Source organism: Phyllobates terribilis, unplaced genomic scaffold, assembly GCF_046119375.1.
Source record: "Phyllobates terribilis strain yellow unplaced genomic scaffold, ASM4611937v1 Scaffold_40__1_contigs__length_11209783, whole genome shotgun sequence".
In the NCBI taxonomy this organism is placed as follows: domain Eukaryota; kingdom Metazoa; phylum Chordata; class Amphibia; order Anura; family Dendrobatidae; genus Phyllobates; species Phyllobates terribilis.
In genome coordinates this window covers 9,205,272-9,227,871 of record NW_027362800.1, presented here as the reverse complement: position 1 = coordinate 9,227,871, position 22,600 = coordinate 9,205,272, and the positions used below count along the sequence as shown (strand labels likewise).

The 22,600-nt window shown below is 45.0% G+C and overlaps 17 non-coding genes across 17 annotated transcripts; all 17 read left to right on the top strand.

The window, feature by feature from the left end:
• Positions 1-793: 793 nt before the first annotated feature.
• LOC141190052 (U2 spliceosomal RNA) lies at positions 794-984 on the top strand. Its single transcript, XR_012264089.1, has one exon. It is a non-coding gene; the product is annotated as a U2 spliceosomal RNA (small nuclear RNA).
• Positions 985-2,103: 1,119 nt separating this feature from the next.
• On the top strand, positions 2,104-2,294 carry LOC141184667 (U2 spliceosomal RNA). Its single transcript, XR_012259401.1, has one exon. It is a non-coding gene; the product is annotated as a U2 spliceosomal RNA (small nuclear RNA).
• A 1,120-nt stretch (positions 2,295-3,414) lies between these two features.
• On the top strand, positions 3,415-3,605 carry LOC141187995 (U2 spliceosomal RNA). Its single transcript, XR_012262128.1, has one exon. It is a non-coding gene; the product is annotated as a U2 spliceosomal RNA (small nuclear RNA).
• Positions 3,606-4,730: 1,125 nt separating this feature from the next.
• Positions 4,731-4,921, top strand: LOC141190051 (U2 spliceosomal RNA). The gene has a single exon (XR_012264088.1). It is a non-coding gene; the product is annotated as a U2 spliceosomal RNA (small nuclear RNA).
• A 1,122-nt stretch (positions 4,922-6,043) lies between these two features.
• LOC141190050 (U2 spliceosomal RNA) lies at positions 6,044-6,234 on the top strand. The gene has a single exon (XR_012264087.1). It is a non-coding gene; the product is annotated as a U2 spliceosomal RNA (small nuclear RNA).
• Positions 6,235-7,355: 1,121 nt separating this feature from the next.
• On the top strand, positions 7,356-7,546 carry LOC141190049 (U2 spliceosomal RNA). Its single transcript, XR_012264086.1, has one exon. It is a non-coding gene; the product is annotated as a U2 spliceosomal RNA (small nuclear RNA).
• A 1,121-nt stretch (positions 7,547-8,667) lies between these two features.
• Positions 8,668-8,858, top strand: LOC141184996 (U2 spliceosomal RNA). The gene has a single exon (XR_012259699.1). It is a non-coding gene; the product is annotated as a U2 spliceosomal RNA (small nuclear RNA).
• A 1,121-nt stretch (positions 8,859-9,979) lies between these two features.
• LOC141190048 (U2 spliceosomal RNA) lies at positions 9,980-10,170 on the top strand. The gene has a single exon (XR_012264085.1). It is a non-coding gene; the product is annotated as a U2 spliceosomal RNA (small nuclear RNA).
• A 1,122-nt stretch (positions 10,171-11,292) lies between these two features.
• On the top strand, positions 11,293-11,483 carry LOC141190047 (U2 spliceosomal RNA). Its single transcript, XR_012264084.1, has one exon. It is a non-coding gene; the product is annotated as a U2 spliceosomal RNA (small nuclear RNA).
• A 1,121-nt stretch (positions 11,484-12,604) lies between these two features.
• Positions 12,605-12,795, top strand: LOC141190046 (U2 spliceosomal RNA). Its single transcript, XR_012264083.1, has one exon. It is a non-coding gene; the product is annotated as a U2 spliceosomal RNA (small nuclear RNA).
• Positions 12,796-13,909: 1,114 nt separating this feature from the next.
• Positions 13,910-14,100, top strand: LOC141190045 (U2 spliceosomal RNA). The gene has a single exon (XR_012264082.1). It is a non-coding gene; the product is annotated as a U2 spliceosomal RNA (small nuclear RNA).
• Positions 14,101-15,221: 1,121 nt separating this feature from the next.
• LOC141190044 (U2 spliceosomal RNA) lies at positions 15,222-15,412 on the top strand. The gene has a single exon (XR_012264081.1). It is a non-coding gene; the product is annotated as a U2 spliceosomal RNA (small nuclear RNA).
• A 1,121-nt stretch (positions 15,413-16,533) lies between these two features.
• Positions 16,534-16,724, top strand: LOC141190043 (U2 spliceosomal RNA). Its single transcript, XR_012264080.1, has one exon. It is a non-coding gene; the product is annotated as a U2 spliceosomal RNA (small nuclear RNA).
• A 1,124-nt stretch (positions 16,725-17,848) lies between these two features.
• LOC141190041 (U2 spliceosomal RNA) lies at positions 17,849-18,039 on the top strand. Its single transcript, XR_012264078.1, has one exon. It is a non-coding gene; the product is annotated as a U2 spliceosomal RNA (small nuclear RNA).
• Positions 18,040-19,159: 1,120 nt separating this feature from the next.
• On the top strand, positions 19,160-19,350 carry LOC141190039 (U2 spliceosomal RNA). Its single transcript, XR_012264077.1, has one exon. It is a non-coding gene; the product is annotated as a U2 spliceosomal RNA (small nuclear RNA).
• Positions 19,351-20,469: 1,119 nt separating this feature from the next.
• On the top strand, positions 20,470-20,660 carry LOC141184828 (U2 spliceosomal RNA). The gene has a single exon (XR_012259546.1). It is a non-coding gene; the product is annotated as a U2 spliceosomal RNA (small nuclear RNA).
• A 1,120-nt stretch (positions 20,661-21,780) lies between these two features.
• Positions 21,781-21,971, top strand: LOC141190038 (U2 spliceosomal RNA). Its single transcript, XR_012264076.1, has one exon. It is a non-coding gene; the product is annotated as a U2 spliceosomal RNA (small nuclear RNA).
• Positions 21,972-22,600: the final 629 nt, after the last annotated feature.

Here is a 22,600-nt window from a genome sequence, read left to right as displayed (position 1 = left end):
ATAATTGACCTTTCAGTATATTGTTGCACACACACCATCTATTTAGCAAATGCCCTTGTTATCAACAGCAGCCTTTTAAACTCACCTGAGCTAACAGGTATGTGAGCTGGTTACTCTGCTGCGCTTAAAATTTCTTTTTTGGTTTGCTACAATGCCTTTTCTGAAAAGTTGTCTCCCTCTGCTGGAACACTGACTTCTTTCATTTAATGCCTGCAGACTATAAAAGAGAAACCAACCCAAAAAGTTTGGTTGATTAGTCTGTGGCATTCTTTTAAACTGTTGCTTATGGCGGTCTCTGTGAGCTTCTCAGTGACATTCAGCCATCCAGGTATCCCGCCTGCAGTAGACGGAATGTGGCAATGGAACGCTGGCTGCGCGTGTCATAATAGGCTCTGAGCCTTTATATACCTGCGCACAGCAGCAGCCACCTTCAGTCTGCTGCTGGACAGCCAGCAGCAGCAGCAGCAGGAGAGGTAATTAATCAGCAACCCTCCTGCTAAGGGTAGACAGCTGCTCGTTCCACCCCCCCCCCCGCCTTAATTGGTTCTCCTCCCTTCCAACGGTGTTGAGGCGGGTGGGAACAGCCGGGGGTTGAGGGTACTGTGCTAAAAGAGGTGGAGTTATGCAGATCTAAAACGCGTGGATTGCAGCAGCAGCAAGCCGAAAAGTGCAGGCATGTGAGGGATCTAGAGGTTGACAGCATGTCTTCTTAACGGGAGTCCAGGTGGCCATCTCCACAAATGGACTTTTCAGAATCCTTGGGTGGCACCGTAGTCGGAAACCAATTCTGGTTATCGCTTCTCGGCCTTTTGGCTAAGATCAAGTGTAGTATCTGTTCTTATCAGTTTAATATCTGATACGTCCCCTATCTGGGGACCATATATTAAATGGATTTTTAGAACAGGGAGATGGAAAAAGAGCTTGCTCTGTCCACTCCACGCATTGACCTGGTATTGCAGTATCTCCAGGACCGGTGCACCCCTTCTTTAATGCAGTTTCTAAAATCAGAAAGAATTGAATTCAATGCTTTTTGTTCATTTTGCTTGTTTGTCGGATTTTGGGATGGACTCTTTGGCTTTGCTTTTCTTCTCCTCATTGGATTTTTCATGTTAAAAGTTGCAGAAGCCAGATGACAAGCTCATTTTGGTTCAACTTCAGCAACTGTGCATTGCATTGCCATGTAATGTAATGTAATGCAATGCTATCTATCTAGCTCTCCCTCTATACTTCCTTTTGGATAAACAGACATATTAGGCAAGCATTTTGGAGCTTTCACCTAAATAACTACAGGTGGTGAGATAAGCTGCACAATATAATTGACCTTTCAGTATATTGTTGCACACACACCATCTATTTAGCAAATGCCCTTGTTATCAACAGCAGCCTTTTAAACTCATCTGAGCTAACAGGTATGTGAGCTGGTTACTCTGCTGCGCTTAAAATTTCTTTTTTGGTTTGCTACAATGCCTTTTCTGAAACGTTGTCTCCCTCTGCTGGAACACTGACTTCTTTCATTTAATGCCTGCAGACTATAAAAGAGAAACCAACCCAAAAAGTTTGGTTGATTAGTCTGTGGCATTCTTTTAAACTGTTGCTTATGGCGGTCTCTGTGAGCTTCTCAGTGACATTCAGCCATCCAGGTATCCCGCCTGCAGTAGACGGAATGTGGCAATGGAACGCTGGCTGCGCGTGTCATAATAGGCTCTGAGCCTTTATATACCTGCGCACAGCAGCAGCCACCTTCAGTCTGCTGCTGGACAGCCAGCAGCAGCAGCAGCAGGAGAGGTAATTAATCAGCAACCCTCCTGCTAAGGGTAGACAGCTGCTCGTTCCACCCCCCCCCGCCTTAATTGGTTCTCCTCCCTTCCAACGGTGTTGAGGCGGGTGGGAACAGCCGGGGGTTGAGGGTACTGTGCTAAAAGAGGTGGAGTTATGCAGATCTAAAACACGTGGATTGCAGCAGCAGCAAGCCGAAAAGTGCAGGCATGTGAGGGATCTAGAGGTTGACAGCATGTCTTCTTAACGGGAGTCCAGGTGGCCATCTCCACAAATGGACTTTTCAGAATCCTTGGGTGGCACCGTAGTCGGAAACCAATTCTGGTTATCGCTTCTCGGCCTTTTGGCTATGATCAAGTGTAGTATCTGTTCTTATCAGTTTAATATCTGATACGTCCCCTATCTGGGGACCATATATTAAATGGATTTTTAGAACAGGGAGATGGAAAAAGAGCTTGCTCTGTCCACTCCACGCATTGACCTGGTATTGCAGTATCTCCAGGACCGGTGCACCCCTTCTTTAATGCAGTTTCTAAAATCAGAAAGAATTGAATTCAATGCTTTTTGTTCATTTTGCTTGTTTGTCGGATTTTGGGATGGACTCTTTGGCTTTGCTTTTCTTCTCCTCATTGGATTTTTCATGTTAAAAGTTGCAGAAGCCAGATGACAAGCTCATTTTGGTTCAACTTCAGCAACTGTGCATTGCATTGCCATGTAATGTAATGTAATGCAATGCTATCTATCTAGCTCTCCCTCTATACTTCCTTTTGGATAAACAGACATATTAGGCAAGCATTTTGGAGCTTTCACCTAAATAACTACAGGTGGTGAGATAAGCTGCACAATATAATTGACCTTTCAGTATATTGTTGCACACACACCATCTATTTAGCAAATGCCCTTGTTATCAACAGCAGCCTTTTAAACTCACCTGAGCTAACAGGTATGTGAGCTGGTTACTCTGCTGCGCTTAAAATTTCTTTTTTGGTTGGCTACAATGCCTTTTCTGAAACGTAGTCTCCCTCTGCTGGAACACTGACTTCTTTCATTTAATGCCTGCAGACTATAAAAGAGAAACCAACCCAAAAAGTTTGGTTGATTAGTCTGTGGCATTCTTTTAAACTGTTGCTTATGGCGGTCTCTGTGAGCTTCTCAGTGACATTCAGCCATCCAGGTATCCCGCCTGCAGTAGACGGAATGTGGCAATGGAACGCTGGCTGCGCGTGTCATAATAGGCTCTGAGCCTTTATATACCTGCGCACAGCAGCAGCCACCTTCAGTCTGCTGCTGGACAGCCAGCAGCAGCAGCAGCAGGAGAGGTAATTAATCAGCAACCCTCCTGCTAAGGGTAGACAGCTGCTCGTTCCACCCCCCCCCCGGGTTAATTGGTTCTCCTCCCTTCCAACGGTGTTGAGGCGGGTGGGAACAGCCGGGGGTTGAGGGTACTGTGCTAAAAGAGGTGGAGTTATGCAGATCTAAAACGCGTGGATTGCAGCAGCAGGAAGCCGAAAAGTGCAGGCATGTAAGGGATCTAGAGGTTGACAGCATGTCTTCTTAACGGGAGTCCAGGTGGCCATCTCCACAAATGGACTTTTCAGAATCCTTGGGTGGCACCGTAGTCGGAAACCAATTCTGGTTATCGCTTCTCGGCCTTTTGGCTAAGATCAAGTGTAGTATCTGTTCTTATCAGTTTAATATCTGATACGTCCCCTATCTGGGGACCATATATTAAATTGATTTTTAGAACAGGGAGATGGAAAAAGAGCTTGCTCTGTCCACTCCACGCATTGACCTGGTATTGCAGTATCTCCAGGACCGGTGCACCCCTTCTTTAATGCAGTTTCTAAAATCAGAAAGAATTGAATTCAATGCTTTTTGTTCATTTTGCTTGTTTGTCGGATTTTGGGATGGACTCTTTGGCTTTGCTTTTCTTCTCCTCATTGGATTTTTCATGTTAAAAGTTGCAGAAGCCAGATGACAAGCTCATTTTGGTTCAACTTCAGCAACTGTGCATTGCATTGCCATGTAATGTAATGTAATGCAATGCTATCTATCTAGCTCTCCCTCTATACTTCCTTTTGGATAAACAGACATATTAGGCAAGCATTTTGGAGCTTTCACCTAAATAACTACAGGTGGTGAGATAAGCTGCACAATATAATTGACCTTTCAGTATATTGTTGCACACACACCATCTATTTAGCAAATGCCCTTGTTATCAACAGCAGCCTTTTAAACTCACCTGAGCTAACAGGTATGTGAGCTGGTTACTCTGCTGCGCTTAAAATTTCTTTTTTGGTTTGCTACAATGCCATTTCTGAAACGTTGTCTCCCTCTGCTGGAACACTGACTTCTTTCATTTAATGCCTGCAGACTATAAAAGAGAAACCAACCCAAAAAGTTTGGTTGATTAGTCTGTGGCATTCTTTTAAACTGTTGCTTATGGCGGTCTCTGTGAGCTTCTCAGTGACATTCAGCCATCCAGGTATCCCGCCTGCAGTAGACGGAATGTGGCAATGGAACGCTGGCTGCGCGTGTCATAATAGGCTCTGAGCCTTTATATACCTGCGCACAGCAGCAGCCACCTTCAGTCTGCTGCTGGACAGCCAGCAGCAGCAGCAGCAGGAGAGGTAATTAATCAGCAACCCTCCTGCTAAGGGTAGACAGCTGCTCGTTCCATCCCCCCCCCCCCCCGCCTTAATTGGTTCTCCTCCCTTCCAACGGTGTTGAGGCGGGTGGGAACAGCCGGGGGTTGAGGGTACTGTGCTAAAAGAGGTGGAGTTATGCAGATCTAAAACGCGTGGATTGCAGCAGCAGCAAGCCGAAAAGTGCAGGCATGTGAGGGATCTAGAGGTTGACAGCATGTCTTCTTAACGGGAGTCCAGGTGGCCATCTCCACAAATGGACTTTTCAGAATCCTTGGGTGGCACCGTAGTCGGAAACCAATTCTGGTTATCGCTTCTCGGCCTTTTGGCTAAGATCAAGTGTAGTATCTGTTCTTATCAGTTTAATATCTGATACGTCCCCTATCTGGGGACCATATATTAAATGGATTTTTAGAACAGGGAGATGGAAAAAGAGCTTGCTCTGTCCACTCCACGCATTGACCTGGTATTGCAGTATCTCCAGGACCGGTGCACCCCTTCTTTAATGCAGTTTCTAAAATCAGAAAGAATTGAATTCAATGCTTTTTGTTCATTTTGCTTGTTTGTCGGATTTTGGGATGGACTCTTTGGCTTTGCTTTTCTTCTCCTCATTGGATTTTTCATGTTAAAAGTTGCAGAAGCCAGATGACAAGCTCATTTTGGTTCAACTTCAGCAACTGTGCATTGCATTGCCATGTAATGTAATGTAATGCAATGCTATCTATCTAGCTCTCCCTCTATACTTCCTTTTGGATAAACAGACATATTAGGCAAGCATTTTGGAGCTTTCACCTAAATAACTACAGGTGGTGAGATAAGCTGCACAATATAATTGACCTTTCAGTATATTGTTGCACACACACCATCTATTTAGCAAATGCCCTTGTTATCAACAGCAGCCTTTTAAACTCACCTGAGCTAACAGGTATGTGAGCTGGTTACTCTGCTGCGCTTAAAATTTCTTTTTTGGTTTGCTACAATGCCTTTTCTGAAACGTTGTCTCCCTCTGCTGGAACACTGACTTCTTTCATTTAATGCCTGCAGACTATAAAAGAGAAACCAACCCAAAAAGTTTGGTTGATTAGTCTGTGGCATTCTTTTAAACTGTTGCTTATGGCGGTCTCTGTGAGCTTCTCAGTGACATTCAGCCATCCAGGTATCCCGCCTGCAGTAGACGGAATGTGGCAATGGAACGCTGGCTGCGCGTGTCATAATAGGCTCTGAGCCTTTATATACCTGCGCACAGCAGCAGCCACCTTCAGTCTGCTGCTGGACAGCCAGCAGCAGCAGCAGCAGGAGAGGTAATTAATCAGCAACCCTCCTGCTAAGGGTAGACAGCTGCTCGTTCCACCCCCCCCCCCCGCCTTAATTGGTTCTCCTCCCTTCCAACGGTGTTGAGGCGGGTGGGAACAGCCGGGGGTTGAGGGTACTGTGCTAAAAGAGGTGGAGTTATGCAGATCTAAAACGCGTGGATTGCAGCAGCAGCAAGCCGAAAAGTGCAGGCATGTGAGGGATCTAGAGGTTGACAGCATGTCTTCTTAACGGGAGTCCAGGTGGCCATCTCCACAAATGGACTTTTCAGAATCCTTGGGTGGCACCGTAGTCGGAAACCAATTCTGGTTATCGCTTCTCGGCCTTTTGGCTAAGATCAAGTGTAGTATCTGTTCTTATCAGTTTAATATCTGATACGTCCCCTATCTGGGGACCATATATTAAATGGATTTTTAGAACAGGGAGATGGAAAAAGAGCTTGCTCTGTCCACTCCACGCATTGACCTGGTATTGCAGTATCTCCAGGACCGGTGCACCCCTTCTTTAATGCAGTTTCTAAAATCAGAAAGAATTGAATTCAATGCTTTTTGTTCATTTTGCTTGTTTGTCGGATTTTGGGATGGACTCTTTGGCTTTGCTTTTCTTCTCCTCATTGGATTTTTCATGTTAAAAGTTGCAGAAGCCAGATGACAAGCTCATTTTGGTTCAACTTCAGCAACTGTGCATTGCATTGCCATGTAATGTAATGTAATGCAATGCTATCTATCTAGCTCTACCTCTATACTTCCTTTTGGATAAACAGACATATTAGGCAAGCATTTTGGAGCTTTCACCTAAATAACTACAGGTGGTGAGATAAGCTGCACAATATAATTGACCTTTCAGTATATTGTTGCACACACACCATCTATTTAGCAAATGCCCTTGTTATCAACAGCAGCCTTTTAAACTCACCTGAGCTAACAGGTATGTGAGCTGGTTACTCTGCTGCGCTTAAAATTTCTTTTTTGGTTTGCTACAATGCCTTTTCTGAAACGTTGTCTCCCTCTGCTGGAACACTGACTTCTTTCATTTAATGCCTGCAGACTATAAAAGAGAAACCAACCCAAAAAGTTTGGTTGATTAGTCTGTGGCATTCTTTTAAACTGTTGCTTATGGCGGTCTCTGTGAGCTTCTCAGTGACATTCAGCCATCCAGGTATCCCGCCTGCAGTAGACGGAATGTGGCAATGGAACGCTGGCTGCGCGTGTCATAATAGGCTCTGAGCCTTTATATACCTGCGCACAGCAGCAGCCACCTTCAGTCTGCTGCTGGACAGCCAGCAGCAGCAGCAGCAGGAGAGGTAATTAATCAGCAACCCTCCTGCTAAGGGTAGACAGCTGCTCGTTCCACCCCCCCCCCCGCCTTAATTGGTTCTCCTCCCTTCCAACGGTGTTGAGGCGGGTGGGAACAGCCGGGGGTTGAGGGTACTGTGCTAAAAGAGGTGGAGTTATGCAGATCTAAAACGCGTGGATTGCAGCAGCAGCAAGCCGAAAAGTGCAGGCATGTGAGGGATCTAGAGGTTGACAGCATGTCTTCTTAACGGGAGTCCAGGTGGCCATCTCCACAAATGGACTTTTCAGAATCCTTGGGTGGCACCGTAGTCGGAAACCAATTCTGGTTATCGCTTCTCGGCCTTTTGGCTAAGATCAAGTGTAGTATCTGTTCTTATCAGTTTAATATCTGATACGTCCCCTATCTGGGGACCATATATTAAATGGATTTTTAGAACAGGGAGATGGAAAAAGAGCTTGCTCTGTCCACTCCACGCATTGACCTGGTATTGCAGTATCTCCAGGACCGGTGCACCCCTTCTTTAATGCAGTTTCTAAAATCAGAAAGAATTGAATTCAATGCTTTTTGTTCATTTTGCTTGTTTGTCGGATTTTGGGATGGACTCTTTGGCTTTGCTTTTCTTCTCCTCATTGGATTTTTCATGTTAAAAGTTGCAGAAGCCAGATGACAAGCTCATTTTGGTTCAACTTCAGCAACTGTGCATTGCATTGCCATGTAATGTAATGTAATGCAATGCTATCTATCTAGCTCTCCCTCTATACTTCCTTTTGGATAAACAGACATATTAGGCAAGCATTTTGGAGCTTTCACCTAAATAACTACAGGTGGTGAGATAAGCTGCACAATATAATTGACCTTTCAGTATATTGTTGCACACACACCATCTATTTAGCAAATGCCCTTGTTATCAACAGCAGCCTTTTAAACTCACCTGAGCTAACAGGTATGTGAGCTGGTTACTCTGCTGCGCTTAAAATTTCTTTTTTGGTTTGCTACAATGCCTTTTCTGAAACGTTGTCTCCCTCTGCTGGAACACTGACTTCTTTCATTTAATGCCTGCAGACTATAAAAGAGAAACCAACCCAAAAAGTTTGGTTGATTAGTCTGTGGCATTCTTTTAAACTGTTGCTTATGGCGGTCTCTGTGAGCTTCTCAGTGACATTCAGCCATCCAGGTATCCCGCCTGCAGTAGACGGAATGTGGCAATGGAACGCTGGCTGCGCGTGTCATAATAGGCTCTGAGCCTTTATATACCTGCGCACAGCAGCAGCCACCTTCATTCTGCTGCTGGACAGCCAGCAGCAGCAGCAGCAGGAGAGGTAATTAATCAGCAACCCTCCTGCTAAGGGTAGACAGCTGCTCGTTCCACCCCCCCCCCCGCCTTAATTGGTTCTCCTCCCTTCCAACGGTGTTGAGGCGGGTGGGAACAGCCGGGGGTTGAGGGTACTGTGCTAAAAGAGGTGGAGTTATGCAGATCTAAAACGCGTGGATTGCAGCAGCAGCAAGCCGAAAAGTGCAGGCATGTGAGGGATCTAGAGGTTGACAGCATGTCTTCTTAACGGGAGTCCAGGTGGCCATCTCCACAAATGGACTTTTCAGAATCCTTGGGTGGCACCGTAGTCGGAAACCAATTCTGGTTATCGCTTCTCGGCCTTTTGGCTAAGATCAAGTGTAGTATCTGTTCTTATCAGTTTAATATCTGATACGTCCCCTATCTGAGGACCATATATTAAATGGATTTTTAGAACAGGGAGATGGAAAAAGAGCTTGCTCTGTCCACTCCACGCATTGACCTGGTATTGCAGTATCTCCAGGACCGGTGCACCCCTTCTTTAATGCAGTTTCTAAAATCAGAAAGAATTGAATTCAATGCTTTTTGTTCATTTTGCTTGTTTGTCGGATTTTGGGATGGACTCTTTGGCTTTGCTTTTCTTCTCCTCATTGGATTTTTCATGTTAAAAGTTGCAGAAGCCAGATGACAAGCTCATTTTGGTTCAACTTCAGCAACTGTGCATTGCATTGCCATGTAATGTAATGTAATGCAATGCTATCTATCTAGCTCTCCCTCTATACTTCCTTTTGGATAAACAGACATATTAGGCAAGCATTTTGGAGCTTTCACCTAAATAACTACAGGTGGTGAGATAAGCTGCACAATATAATTGACCTTTCAGTATATTGTTGCACACACACCATCTATTTAGCAAATGCCCTTGTTATCAACAGCAGCCTTTTAAACTCACCTGAGCTAACAGGTATGTGAGCTGGTTACTCTGCTGCGCTTAAAATTTCTTTTTTGGTTTGCTACAATGCCTTTTCTGAAACGTTGTCTCCCTCTGCTGGAACACTGACTTCTTTCATTTAATGCCTGCAGACTATAAAAGAGAAACCAACCCAAAAAGTTTGGTTGATTAGTCTGTGGCATTCTTTTAAACTGTTGCTTATGGCGGTCTCTGTGAGCTTCTCAGTGACATTCAGCCATCCAGGTATCCCGCCTGCAGTAGACGGAATGTGGCAATGGAACGCTGGCTGCGCGTGTCATAATAGGCTCTGAGCCTTTATATACCTGCGCACAGCAGCAGATACCTTCAGTCTGCTGCCTGACAGCCAGCAGCAGCAGCAGCAGGAGAGGTAATTAATCAGCAACCCTCCTGCTAAGGGTAGACAGCTGCTCGTTCCACCCCCCCCCCCGCCTTAATTGGTTCTCCTCCCTTCCAACGGTGTGGAGGCGGGTGGGAACAGCCGGGGGTTGAGGGTACTGTGCTAAAAGAGGTGGAGTTATGCAGATCTAAAACGCGTGGATTGCAGCAGCAGCAAGCCGAAAAGTGCAGGCATGTGAGGGATCTAGAGGTTGACAGCATGTCTTCTTAACGGGAGTCCAGGTGGCCATCTCCACAAATGGACTTTTCAGAATCCTTGGGTGGCACCGTAGTCGGAAACCAATTCTGGTTATCGCTTCTCGGCCTTTTGGCTAAGATCAAGTGTAGTATCTGTTCTTATCAGTTTAATATCTGATACGTCCCCTATCTGGGGACCATATATTAAATGGATTTTTAGAACAGGGAGATGGAAAAAGAGCTTGCTCTGTCCACTCCACGCATTGACCTGGTATTGCAGTATCTCCAGGACCGGTGCACCCCTTCTTTAATGCAGTTTCTAAAATCAGAAAGAATTGAATTCAATGCTTTTTGTTCATTTTGCTTGTTTGTCGGATTTTGGGATGGACTCTTTGGCTTTGCTTTTCTTCTCCTCATTGGATTTTTCATGTTAAAAGTTGCAGAAGCCAGATGACAAGCTCATTTTGGTTCAACTTCAGCAATTGTGCATTGCATTGCCATGTAATGTAATGTAATGCAATGCTATCTATCTAGCTCTCCCTCTATACTTCCTTTTGGATAAACAGACATATTAGGCAAGCATTTTGGAGCTTTCACCTAAATAACTACAGGTGGTGAGATAAGCTGCACAATATAATTGACCTTTCAGTATATTGTTGCACACACACCATCTATTTAGCAAATGCCCTTGTTATCAACAGCAGCCTTTTAAACTCACCTGAGCTAACAGGTATGTGAGCTGGTTACTCTGCTGCGCTTAAAATTTCTTTTTTGGTTTGCTACAATGCCTTTTCTGAAACGTTGTCTCCCTCTGCTGGAACACTGACTTCTTTCATTTAATGCCTGCAGACTATAAAAGAGAAACCAACCCAAAAAGTTTGGTTGATTAGTCTGTGGCATTCTTTTAAACTGTTGCTTATGGCGGTCTCTGTGAGCTTCTCAGTGACATTCAGCCATCCAGGTATCCCGCCTGCAGTAGACGGAATGTGGCAATGGAACGCTGGCTGCGCGTGTCATAATAGGCTCTGAGCCTTTATATACCTGCGCACAGCAGCAGCCACCTTCAGTCTGCTGCTGGACAGCCAGCAGCAGCAGCAGCAGGAGAGGTAATTAATCAGCAACCCTCCTGCTAAGGGTAGACAGCTGCTCGTTCCACCCCCCCCCCCCGCCTTAATTGGTTCTCCTCCCTTCCAACGGTGTTGAGGCGGGTGGGAACAGCCGGGGGTTGAGGGTACTGTGCTAAAAGAGGTGGAGTTATGCAGATCTAAAACGCGTGGATTGCAGCAGCAGCAAGCCGAAAAGTGCAGGCATGTGAGGGATCTAGAGGTTGACAGCATGTCTTCTTAACGGGAGTCCAGGTGGCCATCTCCACAAATGGACTTTTCAGAATCCTTGGGTGGCACCGTAGTCGGAAACCAATTCTGGTTATCGCTTCTCGGCCTTTTGGCTAAGATCAAGTGTAGTATCTGTTCTTATCAGTTTAATATCTGATACGTCCCCTATCTGGGGACCATATATTAAATGGATTTTTAGAACAGGGAGATGGAAAAAGAGCTTGCTCTGTCCACTCCACGCATTGACCTGGTATTGCAGTATCTCCAGGACCGGTGCACCCCTTCTTTAATGCAGTTTCTAAAATCAGAAAGAATTGAATTCAATGCTTTTTGTTCATTTTGCTTGTTTGTCGGATTTTGGGATGGACTCTTTGGCTTTGCTTTTCTTCTCCTCATTGGATTTTTCATGTTAAAAGTTGCAGAAGCCAGATGACAAGCTCATTTTGGTTCAACTTCAGCAACTGTGCATTGCATTGCCATGTAATGTAATGTAATGCAATGCTATCTATCTAGCTCTCCCTCTATACTTCCTTTTGGATAAACAGACATATTAGGCAAGCATTTTGGAGCTTTCACCTAAATAACTACAGGTGGTGAGATAAGCTGCACAATATAATTGACCTTTCAGTATATTGTTGCACACACACCATCTATTTAGCAAATGCCCTTGTTATCAACAGCAGCCTTTTAAACTCACCTGAGCTAACAGGTATGTGAGCTGGTTACTCTGCTGCGCTTAAAATTTCTTTTTTGGTTTGCCACAATGCCTTTTCTGAAACGTTGTCTCCCTCTGCTGGAACACTGACTTCTTTCATTTAATGCCTGCAGACTATAAAAGAGAAACCAACCCAAAAAGTTTGGTTGATTAGTCTGTGGCATTCTTTTAAACTGTTGCTTATGGCGGTCTCTGTGAGCTTCTCAGTGACATTCAGCCATCCAGGTATCCCGCCTGCAGTAGACGGAATGTGGCAATGGAATGCTGGCTGCGCGTGTCATAATAGGCTCTGAGCCTTTATATACCTGTGCACAGCAGCAGCCACCTTCAGTCTGCTGCTGGACAGCCAGCAGCAGCAGCAGCAGGAGAGGTAATTAATCAGCAACCCTCCTGCTAAGGGTAGACAGCTGCTCGTTCCACCCCCCCCCCCGCCTTAATTGGTTCTCCTCCCTTCCAACGGTGTTGAGGCGGGTGGGAACAGCCGGGGGTTGAGGGTACTGTGCTAAAAGAGGTGGAGTTATGCAGATCTAAAACGCGTGGATTGCAGCAGCAGCAAGCCGAAAAGTGCAGGCATGTGAGGGATCTAGAGGTTGACAGCATGTCTTCTTAACGGGAGTCCAGGTGGCCATCTCCACAAATGGACTTTTCAGAATCCTTGGGTGGCACCGTAGTCGGAAACCAATTCTGGTTATCGCTTCTCGGCCTTTTGGCTAAGATCAAGTGTAGTATCTGTTCTTATCAGTTTAATATCTGATACGTCCCCTATCTGGGGACCATATATTAAATGGATTTTTAGAACAGGGAGATGGAAAAAGAGCTTGCTCTGTCCACTCCACGCATTGACCTGGTATTGCAGTATCTCCAGGACCGGTGCACCCCTTCTTTAATGCAGTTTCTAAAATCAGAAAGAATTGAATTCAATGCTTTTTGTTCATTTTGCTTGTTTGTCGGATTTTGGGATGGACTCTTTGGCTTTGCTTTTCTTCTCCTCATTGGATTTTTCATGTTAAAAGTTGCAGAAGCCAGATGACAAGCTCATTTTGGTTCAACTTCAGCAACTGTGCATTGCATTGCCATGTAATGTAATGTAATGCAATGCTATCTATCTAGCTCTCCCTCTATACTTCCTTTTGGATAAACAGACATATTAGGCAAGCATTTTGGAGCTTTCACCTAAATAACTACAGGTGGTGAGATAAGCTGCACAATATAATTGACCTTTCAGTATATTGTTGCACACACACCATCTATTTAGCAAATGCCCTTGTTATTAACAGCAGCCTTTTAAACTCACCTGAGCTAACAGGTATGTGAGCTGGTTACTCTGCTGCGCTTAAAATTTCTTTTTTGGTTTGCTACAATGCCTTTTCTGAAACGTTGTCTCCCTCTGCTGGAACACTGACTTCTTTCATTTAATGCCTGCAGACTATAAAAGAGAAACCAACCCAAAAAGTTTGGTTGATTAGTCTGTGGCATTCTTTTAAACTGTTGCTTATGGTGGTCTCTGTGAGCTTCTCAGTGACATTCAGCCATCCAGGTATCCCGCCTGCAGTAGACGGAATGTGGCAATGGAACGCTGGCTGCGCGTGTCATAATAGGCTCTGAGCCTTTATATACCTGCGCACAGCAGCAGCCACCTTCAGTCTGCTGCTGGACAGCCAGCAGCAGCAGGAGAGGTAATTAATCAGCAACCCTCCTGCTAAGGGTAGACAGCTGCTCGTTCCACCCCCCCCCCGCCTTAATTGGTTCTCCTCCCTTCCAACAGTGTTGAGGCGGGTGGGAACAGCCGGGGGTTGAGGGTACTGTGCTAAAAGAGGTGGAGTTATGCAGATCTAAAACGCGTGGATTGCAGCAGCAGCAAGCCGAAAAGTGCAGGCATGTGAGGGATCTAGAGGTTGACAGCATGTCTTCTTAACGGGAGTCCAGGTGGCCATCTCCACAAATGGACTTTTCAGAATCCTTGGGTGGCACCGTAGTCGGAAACCAATTCTGGTTATCGCTTCTCGGCCTTTTGGCTAAGATCAAGTGTAGTATCTGTTCTTATCAGTTTAATATCTGATACGTCCCCTATCTGGGGACCATATATTAAATGGATTTTTAGAACAGGGAGATGGAAAAAGAGCTTGCTCTGTCCACTCCACGCATTGACCTGGTATTGCAGTATCTCCAGGACCGGTGCACCCCTTCTTTAATGCAGTTTCTAAAATCAGAAAGAATTGAATTCAATGCTTTTTGTTCATTTTGCTTGTTTGTCGGATTTTGGGATGGACTCTTTGGCTTTGCTTTTCTTCTCCTCATTGGATTTTTCATGTTAAAAGTTGCAGAAGCCAGATGACAAGCTCATTTTGGCTCAACTTCAGCAACTGTGCATTGCATTGCCATGTAATGTAATGTAATGCAATGCTATCTATCTAGCTCTCCCTCTATACTTCCTTTTGGATAAACAGACATATTAGGCAAGCATTTTGGAGCTTTCACCTAAATAACTACAGGTGGTGAGATAAGCTGCACAATATAATTGACCTTTCAGTATATTGTTGCACACACACCATCTATTTAGCAAATGCCCTTGTTATCAACAGCAGCCTTTTAAACTCACCTGAGCTAACAGGTATGTGAGCTGGTTACTCTGCTGCGCTTAAAATTTCTTTTTTGGTTTGCTACAATGCCTTTTCTGAAACGTTGTCTCCCTCTGCTGGAACACTGACTTCTTTCATTTAATGCCTGCAGACTATAAAAGAGAAACCAACCCAAAAAGTTTGGTTGATTAGTCTGTGGCATTCTTTTAAACTGTTGCTTATGGCGGTCTCTGTGAGCTTCTCAGTGACATTCAGCCATCCAGGTATCCCGCCTGCAGTAGACGGAATGTGGCAATGGAACGCTGGCTGCGCGTGTCATAATAGGCTCTGAGCCTTTATATACCTGCGCACAGCAGCAGCCACCTTCAGTCTGCTGCTGGACAGCCAGCAGCAGCAGCAGCAGGAGAGGTAATTAATCAGCAACCCTCCTGCTAAGGGTAGACAGCTGCTCGTTCCACCCCCCCCCCCGCCTTAATTGGTTCTCCTCCCTTCCAACGGTGTTGAGGCGGGTGGGAACAGCCGGGGGTTGAGGGTACTGTGCTAAAAGAGGTGGAGTTATGCAGATCTAAAACGCGTGGATTGCAGCAGCAGCAAGCCGAAAAGTGCAGGCATGTGAGGGATCTAGAGGTTGACAGCATGTCTTCTTAACGGGAGTCCAGGTGGCCATCTCCACAAATGGACTTTTCAGAATCCTTGGGTGACACCGTAGTCGGAAACCAATTCTGGTTATCGCTTCTCGGCCTTTTGGCTAAGATCAAGTGTAGTATCTGTTCTTATCAGTTTAATATCTGATACGTCCCCTATCTGGGGACCATATATTAAATGGATTTTTAGAACAGGGAGATGGAAAAAGAGCTTGCTCTGTCCACTCCACGCATTGACCTGGTATTGCAGTATCTCCAGGACCGGTGCACCCCTTCTTTAATGCAGTTTCTAAAATCAGAAAGAATTGAATTCAATGCTTTTTGTTCATTTTGCTTGTTTGTCGGATTTTGGGATGGACTCTTTGGCTTTGCTTTTCTTCTCCTCATTGGATTTTTCATGTTAAAAGTTGCAGAAGCCAGATGACAAGCTCATTTTGGTTCAACTTCAGCAACTGTGCATTGCATTGCCATGTAATGTAATGTAATGCAATGCTATCTATCTAGCTCTCCCTCTATACTTCCTTTTGGATAAACAGACATATTAGGCAAGCATTTTGGAGCTTTCACCTAAATAACTACAGGTGGTGAGATAAGCTGCACAATATAATTGACCTTTCAGTATATTGTTGCACACACACCATCTATTTAGCAAATGCCCTTGTTATCAACAGCAGCCTTTTAAACTCACCTGAGCTAACAGGTATGTGAGCTGGTTACTCTGCTGCGCTTAAAATTTCTTTTTTGGTTTGCTACAATGCCTTTTCTGAAACGTTGTCTCCCTCTGCTGGAACACTGACTTCTTTCATTTAATGCCTGCAGACTATAAAAGAGAAACCAACCCAAAAAGTTTGGTTGATTAGTCTGTGGCATTCTTTTAAACTGTTGCTTATGGCGGTCTCTGTGAGCTTCTCAGTGACATTCAGCCATCCAGGTATCCCGCCTGCAGTAGACGGAATGTGGCAATGGAACGCTGGCTGCGTGTGTCATAATAGGCTCTGAGCCTTTATATACCTGCGCACAGCAGCAGCCACCTTCAGTCTGCTGCTGGACAGCCAGCAGCAGCAGCAGCAGGAGAGGTAATTAATCAGCAACCCTCCTGCTAAGGGTAGACAGCTGCTCGTTCCACCCCCCCCCCCGCCTTAATTGGTTCTCCTCCCTTCCAACGGTGTTGAGGCGGGTGGGAACAGCCGGGGGTTGAGGGTACTGTGCTAAAAGAGGTGGAGTTATGCAGATCTAAAACGCGTGGATTGCAGCAGCAGCAAGCCGAAAAGTGCAGGCATGTGAGGGATCTAGAGGTTGACAGCATGTCTTCTTAACGGGAGTCCAGGTGGCCATCTCCACAAATGGACTTTTCAGAATCCTTGGGTGGCACCGTAGTCGGAAACCAATTCTGGTTATCGCTTCTCGGCCTTTTGGCTAAGATCAAGTGTAGTATCTGTTCTTATCAGTTTAATATCTGATACGTCCCCTATCTGGGGACCATATATTAAATGGATTTTTAGAACAGGGAGATGGAAAAAGAGCTTGCTCTGTCCACTCCACGCATTGACCTGGTATTGCAGTATCTCCAGGACCGGTGCACCCCTTCTTTAATGCAGTTTCTAAAATCAGAAAGAATTGAATTCAATGCTTTTTGTTCATTTTGCTTGTTTGTCGGATTTTGGGATGGACTCTTTGGCTTTGCTTTTCTTCTCCTCATTGGATTTTTCATGTTAAAAGTTGCAGAAGCCAGATGACAAGCTCATTTTGGTTCAACTTCAGCAACTGTGCATTGCATTGCCATGTAATGTAATGTAATGCAATGCTATCTATCTAGCTCTCCCTCTATACTTCCTTTTGAATAAACAGACATATTAGGCAAGCATTTTGGAGCTTTCACCTAAATAACTACAGGTGGTGAGATAAGCTGCACAATATAATTGACCTTTCAGTATATTGTTGCACACACACCATCTATTTAGCAAATGCCCTTGTTATCAACAGCAGCCTTTTAAACTCACCTGAGCTAACAGGTATGTGAGCTGGTTACTCTGCTGCGCTTAAAATTTCTTTTTTGGTTTGCTACAATGCCTTTTCTGAAACGTTGTCTCCCTCTGCTGGAACACTGACTTCTTTCATTTAATGCCTGCAGACTATAAAAGAGAAACCAACCCAAAAAGTTTGGTTGATTAGTCTGTGGCATTCTTTTAAACTGTTGCTTATGGCGGTCTCTGTGAGCTTCTCAGTGACATTCAGCCATCCAGGTATCCCGCCTGCAGTAGACGGAATGTGGCAATGGAACGCTGGCTGCGCGTGTCATAATAGGCTCTGAGCCTTTATATACCTGCGCACAGCAGCAGCCACCTTCAGTCTGCTGCTGGACAGCCAGCAGCAGCAGCAGCAGCAGGAGAGGTAATTAATCAGCAACCCTCCTGCTAAGGGTAGACAGCTGCTCGTTCCACCCCCCCCCCCGCCTTAATTGGTTCTCCTCCCTTCCAACGGTGTTGAGGCGGGTGGGAACAGCCGGGGGTTGAGGGTACTGTGCTAAAAGAGGTGGAGTTATGCAGATCTAAAACGCGTGGATTGCAGCAGCAGCAAGCCGAAAAGTGCAGGCATGTGAGGGATCTAGAGGTTGACAGCATGTCTTCTTAACGGGAGTCCAGGTGGCCATCTCCACAAATGGACTTTTCAGAATCCTTGGGTGGCACCGTAGTCGGAAACCAATTCTGGTTATCGCTTCTCGGCCTTTTGGCTAAGATCAAGTGTAGTATCTGTTCTTATCAGTTTAATATCTGATACGTCCCCTATCTGGGGACCATATATTAAATGGATTTTTAGAACAGGGAGATGGAAAAAGAGCTTGCTCTGTCCACTCCACGCATTGACCTGGTATTGCAGTATCTCCAGGACCGGTGCACCCCTTCTTTAATGCAGTTTCTAAAATCAGAAAGAATTGAATTCAATGCTTTTTGTTCATTTTGCTTGTTTGTCGGATTTTGGGATGGACTCTTTGGCTTTGCTTTTCTTCTCCTCATTGGATTTTTCATGTTAAAAGTTGCAGAAGCCAGATGACAAGCTCATTTTGGTTCAACTTCAGCAACTGTGCATTGCATTGCCATGTAATGTAATGTAATGCAATGCTATCTATCTAGCTCTCCCTCTATACTTCCTTTTGGATAAACAGACATATTAGGCAAGCATTTTGGAGCTTTCACCTAAATAACTACAGGTGGTGAGATAAGCTGCACAATATAATTGACCTTTCAGTATATTGTTGCACACACACCATCTATTTAGCAAATGCCCTTGTTATCAACAGCAGCCTTTTAAACTCACCTGAGCTAACAGGTATGTGAGCTGGTTACTCTGCTGCGCTTAAAATTTCTTTTTTGGTTTGCTACAATGCCTTTTCTGAAACGTTGTCTCCCTCTGCTGGAACACTGACTTCTTTCATTTAATGCCTGCAGACTATAAAAGAGAAACCAACCCAAAAAGTTTGGTTGATTAGTCTGTGGCATTCTTTTAAACTGTTGCTTATGGCGGTCTCTGTGAGCTTCTCAGTGACATTCAGCCATCCAGGTATCCCGCCTGCAGTAGACGGAATGTGGCAATGGAACGCTGGCTGCGCGTGTCATAATAGGCTCTGAGCCTTTATATACCTGCGCACAGCAGCAGCCACCTTCAGTCTGCTGCTGGACAGCCAGCAGCAGCAGCAGCAGGAGAGGTAATTAATCAGCAACCCTCCTGCTAAGGGTAGACAGCTGCTCGTTCCACCCCCCCCCCGCCTTAATTGGTTCTCCTCCCTTCCAACGGTGTTGAGGCGGGTGGGAACAGCCGGGGGTTGAGGGTACTGTGCTAAAAGAGGTGGAGTTATGCAGATCTAAAACGCGTGGATTGCAGCAGCAGCAAGCCGAAAAGTGCAGGCATGTGAGGGATCTAGAGGTTGACAGCATGTCTTCTTAACGGGAGTCCAGGTGGCCATCTCCACAAATGGACTTTTCAGAATCCTTGGGTGGCACCGTAGTCGGAAACCAATTCTGGTTATCGCTTCTCGGCCTTTTGGCTAAGATCAAGTGTAGTATCTGTTCTTATCAGTTTAATATCTGATACGTCCCCTATCTGGGGACCATATATTAAATGGATTTTTAGAACAGGGAGATGGAAAAAGAGCTTGCTCTGTCCACTCCACGCATTGACCTGGTATTGCAGTATCTCCAGGACCGGTGCACCCCTTCTTTAATGCAGTTTCTAAAATCAGAAAGAATTGAATTCAATGCTTTTTGTTCATTTTGCTTGTTTGTCGGATTTTGGGATGGACTCTTTGGCTTTGCTTTTCTTCTCCTCATTGGATTTTCATGTTAAAAGTTGCAGAAGCCAGATGACAAGCTCATTTTGGTTCAACTTCAGCAACTGTGCATTGCATTGCCATGTAATGTAATGTAATGCAATGCTATCTATCTAGCTCTCCCTCTATACTTCCTTTTGGATAAACAGACATATTAGGCAAGCATTTTGGAGCTTTCACCTAAATAACTACAGGTGGTGAGATAAGCTGCACAATATAATTGACCTTTCAGTATATTGTTGCACACACACCATCTATTTAGCAAATGCCCTTGTTATCAACAGCAGCCTTTTAAACTCACCTGAGCTAACAGGTATGTGAGCTGGTTACTCTGCTGCGCTTAAAATTTCTTTTTTGGTTTGCTACAATGCCTTTTCTGAAACGTTGTCTCCCTCTGCTGGAACACTGACTTCTTTCATTTAATGCCTGCAGACTATAAAAGAGAAACCAACCCAAAAAGTTTGGTTGATTAGTCTGTGGCATTCTTTTAAACTGTTGCTTATGGCGGTCTCTGTGAGCTTCTCAGTGACATTCAGCCATCCAGGTATCCCGCCTGCAGTAGACGGAATGTGGCAATGGAACGCTGGCTGCGCGTGTCATAATAGGCTCTGAGCCTTTATATACCTGCGCACAGCAGCAGCCACCTTCAGTCTGCTGCTGGACAGCCAGCAGCAGCAGCAGCAGGAGAGGTAATTAATCAGCAACCCTCCTGCTAAGGGTAGACAGCTGCTCGTTCCACCCCCCCCCCGCCTTAATTGGTTCTCCTCCCTTCCAACGGTGTTGAGGCGGGTGGGAACAGCCGGGGGTTGAGGGTACTGTGCTAAAAGAGGTGGAGTTATGCAGATCTAAAACGCGTGGATTGCAGCAGCAGCAAGCCGAAAAGTGCAGGCATGTGAGGGATCTAGAGGTTGACAGCATGTCTTCTTAACGGGAGTCCAGGTGGCCATCTCCACAAATGGACTTTTCAGAATCCTTGGGTGGCACCGTAGTCGGAAACCAATTCTGGTTATCGCTTCTCGGCCTTTTGGCTAAGATCAAGTGTAGTATCTGTTCTTATCAGTTTAATATCTGATACGTCCCCTATCTGGGGACCATATATTAAATGGATTTTTAGAACAGGGAGATGGAAAAAGAGCTTGCTCTGTCCACTCCACGCATTGACCTGGTATTGCAGTATCTCCAAGACCGGTGCACCCCTTCTTTAATGCAGTTTCTAAAATCAGAAAGAATTGAATTCAATGCTTTTTGTTCATTTTGCTTGTTTGTCGGATTTTGGGATGGACTCTTTGGCTTTGCTTTTCTTCTCCTCATTGGATTTTTCATGTTAAAAGTTGCAGAAGCCAGATGACAAGCTCATTTTGGTTCAACTTCAGCAACTGTGCATTGCATTGCCATGTAATGTAATGTAATGCAATGCTATCTATCTAGCTCTCCCTCTATACTTCCTTTTGGATAAACAGACATATTAGGCAAGCATTTTGGAGCTTTCACCTAAATAACTACAGGTGGTGAGATAAGCTGCACAATATAATTGACCTTTCAGTATATTGTTGCACACACACCATCTATTTAGCAAATGCCCTTGTTATCAACAGCAGCCTTTTAAACTCACCTGAGCTAACAGGTATGTGAGCTGGTTACTCTGCTGCGCTTAAAATTTCTTTTTTGGTTTGCTACAATGCCTTTTCTGAAACGTTGTCTCCCTCTGCTGGAACACTGACTTCTTTCATTTAATGCCTGCAGACTATAAAAGAGAAACCAACCCAAAAAGTTTGGTTGATTAGTCTGTGGCATTCTTTTAAACTGTTGCTTATGGCGGTCTCTGTGAGCTTCTCAGTGACATTCAGCCATCCAGGTATCCCGCCTGCAGTAGACGGAATGTGGCAATGGAACGCTGGCTGCGCGTGTCATAATAGGCTCTGAGCCTTTATATACCTGCGCACAGCAGCAGCCACCTTCAGTCTGCTGCTGGACAGCCAGCAGCAGCAGCAGCAGGAGAGGTAATTAATCAGCAACCCTCCTGCTAAGGGTAGACAGCTGCTCGTTCCACCCCCCCCCCGCCTTAATTGGTTCTCCTCCCTTCCAACGGTGTTGAGGCGGGTGGGAACAGCCGGGGGTTGAGGGTACTGTGCTAAAAGAGGTGGAGTTATGCAGATCTAAAACGCGTGGATTGCAGCAGCAGCAAGCCGAAAAGTGCAGGCATGTGAGGGATCTAGAGGTTGACAGCATGTCTTCTTAACGGGAGTCCAGGTGGCCATCTCCACAAAAGGACTTTTCAGAATCCTTGGGTGGCACCGTAGTCGGAAACCAATTCTGGTTATCGCTTCTCGGCCTTTTGGCTAAGATCAAGTGTAGTATCTGTTCTTATCAGTTTAATATCTGATACGTCCCCTATCTGGGGACCATATATTAAATGGATTTTTAGAACAGGGAGATGGAAAAAGAGCTTGCTCTGTCCACTCCACGCATTGACCTGGTATTGCAGTATCTCCAGGACCGGTGCACCCCTTCTTTAATGCAGTTTCTAAAATCAGAAAGAATTGAATTCAATGCTTTTTGTTCATTTTGCTTGTTTGTCGGATTTTGGGATGGACTCTTTGGCTTTGCTTTTCTTCTCCTCATTGGATTTTTCATGTTAAAAGTTGCAGAAGCCAGATGACAAGCTCATTTTGGTTCAACTTCAGCAACTGTGCATTGCATTGCCATGTAATGTAATGTAATGCAATGCTATCTATCTAGCTCTCCCTCTATACTTCCTTTTGGATAAACAGACATATTAGGCAAGCATTTTGGAGCTTTCACCTAAATAACTACAGGTGGTGAGATAAGCTGCACAATATAATTGACCTTTCAGTATATTGTTGCACACACCATCTATTTAGCAAATGCCCTTGTTATCAACAGCAGCCTTTTAAACTCACCTGAGCTAACAGGTATGTGAGCTGGTTACTCTGCTGCGCTTAAAATTTCTTTTTTGGTTTGCTACAATGCCTTTTCTGAAACGTTGTCTCCCTCTGCTGGAACACTGACTTCTTTCATTTAATGCCTGCAGACTATAAAAGAGAAACCAACCCAAAAAGTTTGGTTGATTAGTCTGTGGCATTCTTTTAAACTGTTGCTTATGGCGGTCTCTGTGAGC